The following is a 13,452-nucleotide window of genomic DNA, read 5'->3' on the forward strand; positions in this document are numbered from 1 at the left end:
CCTACAGCTAGCTTCTCGCAGGTGCAATTACACCAGAAGCTCTGCTGCTTCAGCCATTTCCTCCAAGTCCAAACTTGATCCGCGCATCGTTCGATTAGCACCCGAGGCCCCCGGGTCCTCGCCCAAACACACCAACAAGTTTGTAAACATAAACGGACTCACTCGCCTCGGAACGCAGATAAAGACATTAAAACTAAGAATCACAACCCAAAACCAATAGAATCAACTTATGAACTTCAAGTCCTTCCAACTTACTCCAAATGCGCCGAATCATACTTAAACTACTTGGAATGACACAAAATTTTGCGTGCAAGTCTTAAATCGTCATACGGAACTATTACCAGGCTTGGAATTCCAAACGGACCTCGATAACACCACAACCTACTCCAAACCAAATTTAAAGAACTTTAAAACCTTCAATGTGCCAACATTCAATATTAAGCGCCGAAATGCTCCTGGGTCATCCAAAACCCGATCCGAACATTAGCCCAAGTCAAAAATTATCATACTAACCTATTGGGACTGTCAAATCCCAGTTCCGAGGTTGTTTACTCAAAATTTTGACTCAAGTCAAACTTAGTCCTTTTTGTCCAATATTAAGGAACTAAGTGTTCCGATTTCAACCCGAACCTTTCCAAACCCGAACTAACCATCCCGACGAGTCATAAAATAGTAAAAGCACATATAGGGAATCTTATTTAGGGGAACAGGGATCTAGAAAGTAAAACGACCGATCGGTTCGTTATATTCTCCACCTTTTAAACAAATGTTCATCCTCGAACGGGTCTAGAATTGTACCTGGAGTGCCAAATAAGTGTGGATATATCCTCCGCATGTCCTCCTCGGTCTCCCAAGTTGCCTCCTCGACTGGTTGACCCGTCCACTGAACTTTTACCGTAGAAATCTTCTTAGACCTCAATTGGCAAACCTGCTTGTCAATAATGGCAATTGGCTCCTCCTCATAACCTAGGCTCTCATCTAACTGAACCATGATGTAGTCTAACACATGTGACATGTCGGCATGATACTTCCAGAGCATAGACACGTGGAAAACCGGATGAACTCCTGATAGACTGGGAGGCAAAGCAAGCTCATAAGCAACCTCCCCAACTCGTCTCTACACCTCAAATGGACCTATTAACCTTGGGCTCAACTTGCCCTTCTTCCTGAATCTCATGATTCCCTTCATCGGCAAGACTTTCAAGAGAACCTTCTCACCACCATAAATGATAAATCACGTGCCTTCTGATCCGCGTAACTCTTCTGTCTGGACTGAGCTATGCGAAGTCGCTCCTGAATCAACTTTACCTTTTCCAAGGCATCCTTAAACAAATCAGTACCATATAACTTAGCCTCGCCGGGCTCAAACCATCCGATGGGCGAACGACATCGCCGACCATATAAAGCCTCAAATAGAGCCATCTCGATGTTGGATTGTTAACTGTTGTTGTATGCAAACTCGGCAAAAGGCAAGAATCAATCCCATTGCCCTTCGAAGTCAATCACACATGCTTTGAGTATATCCTCCAAGATCTAAGCCGTCCACTCCGACTGCCCGTCGGTCTGCTGATGAAAGGCTGTGTTGAGCTCTACCCCGGTTCCCAACTCACTCTGTACTGCTCTCCAAAAATGCGAAGTAAACTGAGGGCCTCTATCTGATACGATGGAAACAGGCACACCATGCAACCGAACAATCTCTTGAATGTAAATATGGGCCAATCTCTCTGAAGAATACGTGGTCACAACCGAAATGAAGTGTGTCGACTTGGTCAACCTATCGACAATGACCCAAAATGCATCAAACTTCCTCAAGGTCTACAACAACCCAACTACGAAGTCCATAGTAATACGCTCCCATTTCCACTCAGGTATAGTCATCTGCTGGAGTAGGCCACCTGGCCTCTGGTGCTCATACTTAACCTGCTGGCAATTTAGGCACCTCACTACATACTCAACTATGTCCTTTTTCATCCGCCGCCACCAATAATGCTGCCTCAGGTCGCGATACATCTTCGTAGCGCCTAGATAAATAGAATATTAAGAACTGTGTGCCTCCTCTAGAATCTTTTCCCTCAGCCCATTAACATTTGGAACACATAGACGACCCTGGGGTCGCATAAAACCATCTTCATCGATAGTAACCTCCTTGGCACCACCCAGTAGTACCATCTCCCTAAGAACCAACAAGTGTAGATCATCAAACTGACGAGCCTTGATCTACTCGGATAATGAAGAGTGAGCGATGATGCATGAAAGAACTCGACTGGGCTCTGAAATATCCAAACTCACAAGTCTGTTAGCCAAGGACTGAATGCCCAAAGATAATAGCCTCTCCTCTGTTGCAATGAATGCCAAACTACCCATACTCTCCGCCTTTCTACTCAAGGCATCCGCAACCACATTCGCCTTGCCCGGGTGATAAAGGATGGTAATATAAAAATCTTTTAGTAACTCAAGCCACTACGCTGTCTTAAATTGAGATCCCTCATCTTGAACAAATGCTACAAGCTACGATGATTGGTGTAAACCTCACAGGACACCCCGTGAAGATAACGCCTCCAGATCTTAAGAGCATGAACTATCGTGGCCAACTCAAAATCATGCACGGGGTAATTCTTCTCGTGGGGGCTTCAGCTGACGTGAAGCATACGCAATAACTCACCCTCCTGCATCAATACACAACCCGGCCAATGCGTGAAGCATCACAATACACCGTATACATCCTTGAACCAGAAGGCAACACTAGAACTGGTGCCGTAGTCAAGGCTGTCTTGAGCTTCTGAAAGCTCGCCCCATAATCATTGGACCACCGAAATGGAGTGCTCTTCTGGGTTAATCTTGTCAAAGGTGCTGCAATAGATTAGAAGCCCTCCACGAACCGACGATATATAACCTGTTGACCCCAAGAAGCTCCTGATCTCAATCTCTATGGTAGGATGAGGCCAACTCTAAACTGTCTCGATATTCTTGGGATCTACCTTAATGCCCTCGCCTTATACAACATGCCCCAAGAATGCCACAGAATCTAACCAGAACTCACACTTGGAGAACTTAGCATATAGCTTCTGTTCCCGCAAGGTCTGAAGCTCCACTCTCAAATGATGCTCGTGCTCCTCCATGTTATGCGAGTAGATCAAAATGTCATCAATGAAGACAATGACAAACGAATAAATATATGGCCTGAACACCCTGTTCATCAAATTCATAAACACCACCGGGGCATTAGTTAAACCGAAGGACATCACTAGAAACTCATAGTGGCCATATCTAGTCTGGAAAGCCGTCTTTGGAACATCCGAATCAGGAATCTTCAACTGATGATACCCCGATTTCAAGTCGATCTTAGAGAACACCCTGTCACCCTGCAATTGGTCAAACAAATCATCAATATGTGGAAATGGGTACTTCTTCTTAATGGTAACTTTGTTCAACTGGCGGTAATCAATGCACATCCGCATAGTCCCATCTTTCTTCTTCACGAACAACACCGGTGCACCCCAAGGTGACACACTCGGTCTGATGAACCCCTTTGCTAGAAACTTCTCAAGCTGTTCCTTCAACTCTTTCGGAGCCATGCGGTACGGTGGAATAGAGATAGGCTGGGTACCTGGGGCCAAATCAATACAGAAATCAATATCACGATCTGGTGGCATGCCTGGTAGATCAGAAGGAAACATATCGGAGAACACCCAGACCACAAGCACTGAATCAATCGCCGAAGTCTCTGCAGCCGTATCCCGAACATAAGCTAGATAAGCCAAATAACCCTTCTCGACCATGTGTCGAGCCTTCATAAAAAAGATAATCCGACTAGGTGCACTGACAGATGAACACCTCCACTCCAATCTAGGCAACTTTGGCATCGCCAAGGTAACAGTCTTGGCATGGCAATCAAGGACGGCGCGATATAGAGACAACCAATCCATGCCCAGGATGACCTCAAAGTCGGTCATGTCAAGCAACAGAAGATCCGCTCTAGTCTTACAACCACAGAAAGTCACGATACAGGACTGATAGATCTGATCCATAATAACAGAGTCACTTACTGGCGTGGACACCTATACAGGAGTACCCAAGGACTCGTGAGGAACACCTAGAAAATGAGCAAACAGAGATGACACATATGAATATGTTGACCTTGGATCAAATAGTACTGAAGCATCCCTACCGCAAACAAAAATAATACATGTGATCACAGTATCTGAGGCCACTATATCTGGTCTGGCTGGGAAAGCATAGAACCTAGCTGGAGCGCCAACTGACTGGCCTCCACCTGACGGACCTCTACCTGTCGGGCCTCCAACTCTAGGATGGCCACTACCTACCTGCCCTCCGCCTCTGGGCGGCTGGACGGCTGGACGACTGGTGTGGCAGCTGGTGCTAGAATCATAGTCTGAGAACCCTGTTGTACTGCCTTGACCTGAAGCCTGGGGTAGAACCTCCTCATGTGACCAAGATCCCCGTACTCGAAACAACCTCTCGGAACGACGGGCTATTTGCCTGAAGTCTGACCCTAATGGCCTGAGTACCCACTAGAGGAACCCTGAATGGCTGGTGGACGGTAGGAGCTCTCTGGAATGGCACTGAAATAGGGCCGCACTGGAGCACCATGAGGAGGCGGCGGTGCTAGATATGTAGGTATGCTAGACTGACCCTTCATGAACTCACCTCCGCCCCCAAACGAAGAACCGCTGAACCCTCTAGAATATCGAAATCTCTTGTCCTGCGGTATCTGCTATCGGCTCCACTGACGAACACCCTCGATCCTCCGAGCTATCTCCATAACCAGCTCGTATGAAGTCCCCCTCTCAACCTCTCGGGCCATAGTGTCCTGGATACCTGAATGTAAACTTGCAACAAACCTCCACACTCTCTCTGCATCAGTAGGAAGTATCATAAGTACATGCGAGACAACTCAGAGAATCTTGCCTCATAGTTGGTCACCGATATCTGACCCTGCTGAAGCTGCTCGAACTGAAACCACAACTCTTCCCTCTGAGAGGGGGGAATATATCTATCCAAAAAGATACGTGTGAAGTGGTCCCAAGTCAAGGGAGGATAACTTGCTGGTCTGCGAAGGAGATAGGACTGTCACCATCTACGGGCCTTTCCCTCCAGCTGAAAGGTGGTAACGTCCACCCCGTGGGACTTTAATATCCTCATGTTGTGCAGTATGTCCCTGCACCGTTCAATAAAGTCCTGGGGGTCCTCAGGTCGCTCACCTCCAAAGACAGGAGGATGTAGCCTGGTCCATCTATCCAAGAGCTTCTGTGGCTCGCCGGCCGCATCTGGTATGGGCCCAGGTATAGTTGCTACAAGTGGCTAGGCTCCGCCCACGGGTAGTGCGCTAGGGGTCTGGTATATGGCAGATGCATGCCCTGGAGCCTGAGGGGCAGGGGTCTGCGCTCCCCCTCCCGCCTGAGACGTGGATGGATCCGTTGTAAATAAACCAGCCTGAGTCATAGACTCCATGAACCGCAGCATACGCCTCATGACCTCATGGAATCCTGGTACGGACATGAAATCCGCTGGAGCTGGCTCCGCCGCAGGCACCTCGCCCTACTCCTCAATAGCACGATCCTCTACTTGATCCATTGGTGGCATAACTGGAGCAACTCCGGGATGCCCCCATCCTCTACTATGAGCTGGAGCCCTCCCTCAGCCTCTGCCTCGGCCTCTAGTACCTCTTCCATGGTCGAGAACATCCGCCACGCGCGTTTTCATCATTTGTGAGAGAATAAGAGAAAGATACTTATTACAACATCAACTGCACGATAGGAGATGAAGAAAGAGTAGTTTCCTAACACCCTATAGCCCCTCGATGATAAGTACGAACGTCTCCACACCGATCCGCAAGACTCTATTAGGCCTGCTCATAACTTGTGAGACCTACGTGAACCTAGTGCTCTAATACCATGTTTACAAGATCCTATTTCTCCTATAGGCCGTGAGAGTGTCCAATGTTATCTCTAGGCAAGCCAACGGTGAATTAATCGAACAATTGCTCTTTTTAATAAATTTTCAAGTAGTTGAATTCCATTATTAAGAAAATAAGGAGTAGAAAATTTAGTAAAGTAAAATGAAGGCTAATGGGCGAGTAATTGCAGTGAAATGAATACTCCAAAATCATAAAGTCTACTAGTATGTGTTCCAAGACCGGTGTCACAAGTGTATGAGCAACTAGTAGAATATACTAAACTCTAACTACTGTGGAAAATAAAGTGGACAAAAACTAAATGCAAAAGAGAGACTCTGGGTGTTGCAGAACCGCTCAAGTTGCAGCTCACCAATAGGCCTCGGGTTATCGGTGGTACGCGCCGGCATGACTGCCAAATGCACCTGCCTCAGATCCTGCACGATTAGTGCAGAAGTGTAGCGTGAGTACATAAACAACATGTACCCAGTAAGTATCCAGTCTAACCTCGAACAAGTAGTGATGAGGGGTCGACTTCGACACTTACTACGGGACAATAATAAAATACAAAAATTCTAATAGGCATAACAACAATAATAATAACACATAAATAACTTCGACAAGTTTCACGCCATTAAATGAATTATAACCTCCTAAGTCATAAATGTAGTATCAAGTGTATTCGAGCTCCAAACATTATCACGCATGATTTATGCCGAGGTCGTACGGCCCGATCCAGAATAATAAGTACACCACTGAGGGTCGAGTGGCACGAACAATAGATGCATCTATTCTATTGCCGAGGCGTTCGGCCCACTCCACGAGAAGAGATGATACTCTATGAACATCTGATTTAAAGGTTATTACAAGGCTAATACACGATGAAGCACAATTTCTATTAACGGTCAAGTAACCCGCTGTCACGACCCAAATTTCCCTTCGTAGGATGTCGTGATGGCACCTAGTCTTAGGGACTAGGTAAGCCAAACATTTACTGAAATAATAACCATATTTAACTAACGACTGACAAATACGAAATAGAAATCTCTATACAAATTACAATCCCAAAACCGGTAGTACAAGTCATAAGCTCTACTGAGTTTTCTAGAAAACCTACAAATACAACTGTTTTGAAATAGAGATAAAACAGTGCAAGTGCAATATCAGAAGGTGACTCCGAAGCCTGCGAACGCAGCATCAGGTTTACCTTGAGTCTCCACAGCATATCCGTACAGCTAGCTAGCGATTGACTGACTCTGAAATACCTGGATCTGCACAAAAATGTGCAGAAGCGTAGTATGAGTACACCACAGAGGTACCCAGTAGGTATCAAGACTAACCTCAGTGGAGTAGTGACGAGGAACATTCAAGACACCTACTGGACCAAATAACATGAACAAGTATAGGTATAGACTGACAGAGTTCGATATCTCTACAAAAGTACGCATAATGACAACAATAATACGGTTCTTGCAATAGGAAATGGAAGCAAGAATAGCAGCGACATACAACAAGTAATAACACAGGAGAGTGAGCTGAACACTGTTTAAATCCAGTGAAAACAAATAAAGAAAAGACAAGTAGAAACTCGACAAGAATAACCGCTTTCACACCAAGTTTATCCAATAATCTCTATGAGGTATCAAACCTCCAAAACAGTCACAATTCATGGGTCCCAATTTGTGAACCCTAAACACTTGGCATCTTGTGCCCTCATTACAACAGGTAACTACATGGACGACTCACGTGCCAATAGAACCATTCTCACATACAAGGCAAGTAGACGAGGGTGTGTATGAATAATCAATAACATCAGGATCCATCTTCTTAAATTGATAGGGGTGATTATCTACGTATATGCTTGTGCAAGTGTTCTATCACAGTTCAGGCCAACTAGTAAGAGTAGAGAAAAATGAACGGCACATAAGGACGATCCCACAATTTGCACAAGGTAAACTCACACAAGTTAGGCACGCCACTACACAAATATCAACAACAACAATGTCCCCAGGCCTTCACAATTTATCACAAATCAATCTCCGACACAGCCCACCTTGTCTCGCCACGTGCATAATAATAAGGTAAATGCCTGCCTTGTCTCGCCGCACGCGCATAGTAATGTTCTCACCTTATCTCGCCATATGCGCAAACACACAGATATAGCCCGCCTTGTCACGCTGCATGAGCAACATCAATAGTAATAATACCATGGCAGAAACCTCGTGCAAACACCCGAACAAATCCTCCCAACAATATCACATTCCAAAAATACAACACAATAGAATGACTTTTACAACATGTGCCCATATTTCACAACACTTCCTCTAAACAGTTTCAATACTTCAACTGCGCATAGCCCTCGGCTCAACAAAATGAGTACAACAGCAACAACAGCAATACCCAAGAATACGACAAGTAAATCAACTCAAAGGCTTTAGAACGCAAAGAAACGGTAGAACGAGCTCATAAAGAATAAACACAATAGAAAATACTAGTCACAATAAGAATAGCTCAATAAGGAAGACAACATGAGTCATTAATTCCAAATAAGGATGAGGCAACTATGATAAAGGATAACTAACTTCATTTAGGGTTGAACAATCACAAAAGAGATACAACAGTTGCAATTTTGGATAAGCAACGAAAAGGAGAATCATGACCTCAATTAAGGATAGACAATTACAGAAGAGATCATAATAATAATAATATCAATTAAGGATAAGCATTTAGGAAAGAATAGCACGGGAATCGAAAAGGCTACAACTTCAGTTACGGCACATAAGAGCCAAATAGGCAATAAGGGTGGAACATGAAGCAATTAATTCCAGTTAAGACACGTAGAGGTGAAACTTGTAAATGGGGGATTTAACATAACAAAACATCTTCGTATCTGATGAACATAAGAACCTAAGAACCCTAAAAAGTCAACGTTCCATAAATAAGCCCGAGCACGCACTTGTCACCTCGCGTACACGGACTTCACATGACACAATTAGCACCAAGGGCTCAAATCCTATGGGGCAGTTCCCCCGAACAAAGTTAGGCAAGATACTTACCTCAAAGGAGATAGACCGTTACTCTAAAATGAACTTCTCGAGTGAAACGACCTCCAGACTGCTCAGAACTAGCCAAAATAACTTCAAAACATAAATAAAACTCATAAGGGACCATTCCGGATAATAAAGCTTCAATCTTTATCAAAAACTAAGAAGTCAACCCAAAAATCAAACCCTAGGCCCACACCTCAGAACCCGATAAAATTTACAAAATCTGAACACCCATTCCAATACGAGTTCAACAATACTAAGGTTATCAAATTCCGATACCAATTCGTCCCTGAAATCATCATTTTACATTTAGAAAGTTTTTGTTCAAAAATCCCCATCTTTCCTCAACACAAAACACTAACTATAAGATAAAAATAAAGATACAATCATGGAATATAATACATTTCTGGTGAAGAACACTTACCCCAATGATTTGCTTGAAAAACCCACGAAGAATCGCTCAAAATCGAGCTCTACAACTCCGAAAATGATAAAAATGGATAACCCTCGAAATAGAGTACTTTTATATTCTACCCAGGTGTTTGTACATCGCGATTGCGGAAGAGGAATTGCGATCGCAAAGAAGAAAAGGTCCACTGCCAGAAATTGTACTACATGATCGCGGATAGGTACATGCGATCGTGAACAAGGAAAGCATTGATGCCCCACGAAAAATACTACGCGGTCGCGAAATAAGGAATATGATCGCAAAAGGGAACCAGCTGGGGCTATACTACGCGAACGCGGAATTAACTATGCGAACGCGGAGAGATAACACACACAGACTTACGCGATCGCAGACCACTCACTGCGAACGCGAAGAAGGAAAATGTTCAGTCCCAGCACAACCTATGTGAACGCGGCTTGAACTTCGTGATCGCATAGAAGGGGACACCAGATATCAGAACAGCCATCCAAAACAAGAGAAAATGGCTCGTACCCCGTCAAAACATACCAACAAGTTCCATAACATACCACAGACTCGCTCGAGGTCTCAAATCACATCAAACAATGTCAAAACTACAGATCGCGCCAAGAATCAAACTTATGAACATTCAAATCTTCCAACTTCCAAAACTCGTGCCGAAACATATCCATCCAACCCGGAATGACATCAAATTTTGCATGAAAGTCCCAAATGACATAATAGAGCTTATCCAACTCTCAGAATCTCATTCCAACCCCGATATCATCAAAGTCAACTCTCGGTCAAACCTCTCAATCTTCCAAAACTTCAACTTTCCAATTTTCGCGGAAATGCTTCAAATTAACCTACGGACCTCCAAATCCAAATCCGGACGGACGCCTAAGTTCAAAATCAACATCGAAGCTGTTGGAATCATCAAAACCCCATCCCGGAGTCGTTTACACAAAATTCAAATTTTGTTCAACTTGTACCGCTTAAACTTTTAAAACAAGAGTCTTTCTTCCAAACTGACCCCAAATCATCCAGAAACCGAACTCGACCCCACACGCGAGTCATAATGCATAATACAAAGTTGCTGAAGACCTTATGCCGCCGAAGGGGACTTTAATTCTCAAAACGATTGACCGGGTCACTACATCCTCCCCCTCTTAAACAAACGTTCGTCCTCGAGCGTGCCAAGAATCATCCTGAAGTCATCAAATCACTGAATTTATTTGTCCTATATACACCCGTGGGTGATCCAACGTCACCCCAATCCAAATAATCCCGATGACACCATCTCAATTGTAATTCATCCCTTCCACCAATACCAATAAGCCTTAAAATCAAACTTTTCACCATTCGTTCATCTCCAAAGACCTAATTCCAACATCCACACCCGGTACCAGCCTCAACCAGCTACAAAAACTTATGCCTACACCCACAAGGTACAACCACATGATGTAACACATCACGTATGCCTATAATAACATTTCTGATCACAATAGTTGCCCGTAATCAAATCCAGCACAGGCAATTAGCCTCATATCCATAAGAGCCCTGTTTCAAACATTCACATCACTGACAATGATGCAATAAACATGAAGACCTCATAACTATTCACCCGAATCAACAAGTCACAACTAACACCACCGGGGCACATACCTCGCAAGCTAAAACTCAATAAGCACAACACGAAAATGACTGAATATGTAAGGAGAAACACATAAGAGAACTATCACACAAGCCCGACAGGCACAACTCCCTATCAGTATCCTACTACGAATATATTCCACAATGAAAAATAAAAACATATGAACTAATGACAAGGATCTTATCCTGATATAATGTCCACCGCAGCACGCAGCCCGGTTCAAACACATCCAATCACATGAATCTGCGAGGGTCTCACCCTTAACCCTAAATCACAAGTGGAATACACATGATACCAACCAAAACCTTCCCACTAAGTCAATTTTGCCAACAAAATCACAACATGTACTGGCTCCCACAACGGTAGAGCATCTAAATCACAAATCGTAACCAAATTACTCGGGAATGACATCAAAACCTACTGTAATGGGCAACAGGAATTCACTTTTAGTCTCGTCGCTCGCAATAATGCACAAAAAACAAAATGGTGGACGCGGGCTACGACTATAAAATCTCCCAACAAGGGTAAACACACAAACAAGCTACTAAATCATGAAACTCACCCATAGGTGAAGCAAAAATAAGGGAACTCACCCAGATAAGCAGAATCGAAACAAAATATGAATGATGCTCCTCTATAACAAATCAAAACCATACTTGTACGACATCATCTGGCGCAGCAGCCTCAGGCCTGCTGTATGAAACACATCAATGGGCCGGGCCGGGCCTCCCCCTCTTGGGCGCCCTCTACCTGCCTGACCTGTAACCCAAGCTGGCGGGACAGGGATATCAACAGCTGGAACTGAACTCATAGCCTGAATACCCCGCTATGACACATCCGTCCAGAGTCTTGGACAATCTCTCACCATGTGGCTGGCATCTCTACACTCGAAGCAACCTATCTACTGACGTGGTTGTGGAAACTGTGCGGTACGGGTACTCTTAGACCCATGAGCACCTAAAATACCGTGCGAAGCCTGAAGTGAAAACTGAATTGGCTGACCTACAAAACCTCTACCATGTAGTACCCTGCCTCCAAAATAAGGGCCAGTAGATCTCTTCGGTCTGCGAGGCCTCTTAGCCTCCCTGTTCTCTCTCCTGACCTCGCCCGCCCTTTCTCTCCTGGCCCACTGTCCTCTCTCTCCTAGTCCCACATTCCCGAGCCATGTTGAATCGAACATCATGTTTGAGCCCCTCTATGAACCTACGGACTCGCTCTTTCACTGTAGTGACCAAAGCAGGTGCATGTCTGGACAAATCACTGAATCTAACAGCATACTCTGACACTGACATAGTGCACTGGCGCAGTTGCTCAAATTTCGCACGCCATGCTTCCCAAAGGAACTAAGGAACAAACTCTCTCAGGAACATCTCTAAAAACTGAGCCCACATAAGGGAAGCTGCATCGGTCGGGCTACCCAACTTATACGCCCACCACCACTGATATGTCGCTCCCTTAAGCTAGAACGTAGTAAAAGCAACCCCATTCGTCTCAACAATACCCATAGTACGAAGAATGCGGTGACACTCCCTCTAGAAAGCCCCGTGCAGCCTCTGAAGCCAAACCACTAAAAGTAGGAGGGTAATATTTCTTGAACCTTGCAAGTCTAAGCTGTTCTTTCTCGAATACTGCTGCCATAACCATGGGCTGAAGTGGAACCACAAGTTGTGTCGCCATGACACCTGGAACTTGACCAACGTGAAATTGCTGCTCTGGAGTACGGGCGGCAAGAGTCTAAGTCCCTCCCCCCATCTGTGAAGTAGTTGGTGCAACCGGAACCAAACCCGCTTGATCCAATGTGCCAAACATGCTCAAGAATTGTGCTAAAGTCTCCTAAAGACTAGGGGTAACAACAGGCGCCTTCGGTACCGATAAGTAGGGTTTTTTGACTACTTATTAGCGCATTTTAGCTTTTGTTTTAGTCTAAAAGCATTAAATTGTGTTCCCGAAACTGATGAAATGTGCTAAATTGTAGGAATGTTAGAAGTTGGACTCCCAAGATGAATTGTGTTCAAATAGGGAAAATCTCTAAATTGATCACGTCCAAATGCACACCTCTAACGAGGTATGACACAGTCGTTTGCATAATAAAACCCAATAAGGAGTTGGGATCGAATCCACAGGGAACTAGTATGGGAGTTGGTAGTAGATATTCGGAGTGAGTGCGTGAAGTATCAGATTGCACTTCCACAAACAGGGTTTTGTTTTTACTTCTAAAATTAACTAAGTATTGCAAATCTAAAGGTATAAAACTACAGATGACTGTTTTTGAGTGTTTTTCAAAGATATAAAAAGGCCTAGGGCTGTGACCATGAGCTAGGTGTTTGCCTCATGGGATAAAGACTTTTATGTTGTTTTATTAATTGAGGTGTATTATATCTCACAACAAATATATTACCTACTCAATACTTCTCGGTCAGAGAGTGGTTTT

Source organism: Nicotiana attenuata, unplaced genomic scaffold (assembly GCF_001879085.1).
Source record: "Nicotiana attenuata strain UT unplaced genomic scaffold, NIATTr2, whole genome shotgun sequence".
NCBI classification, from domain to species: Eukaryota; Viridiplantae; Streptophyta; class Magnoliopsida; order Solanales; family Solanaceae; genus Nicotiana; species Nicotiana attenuata.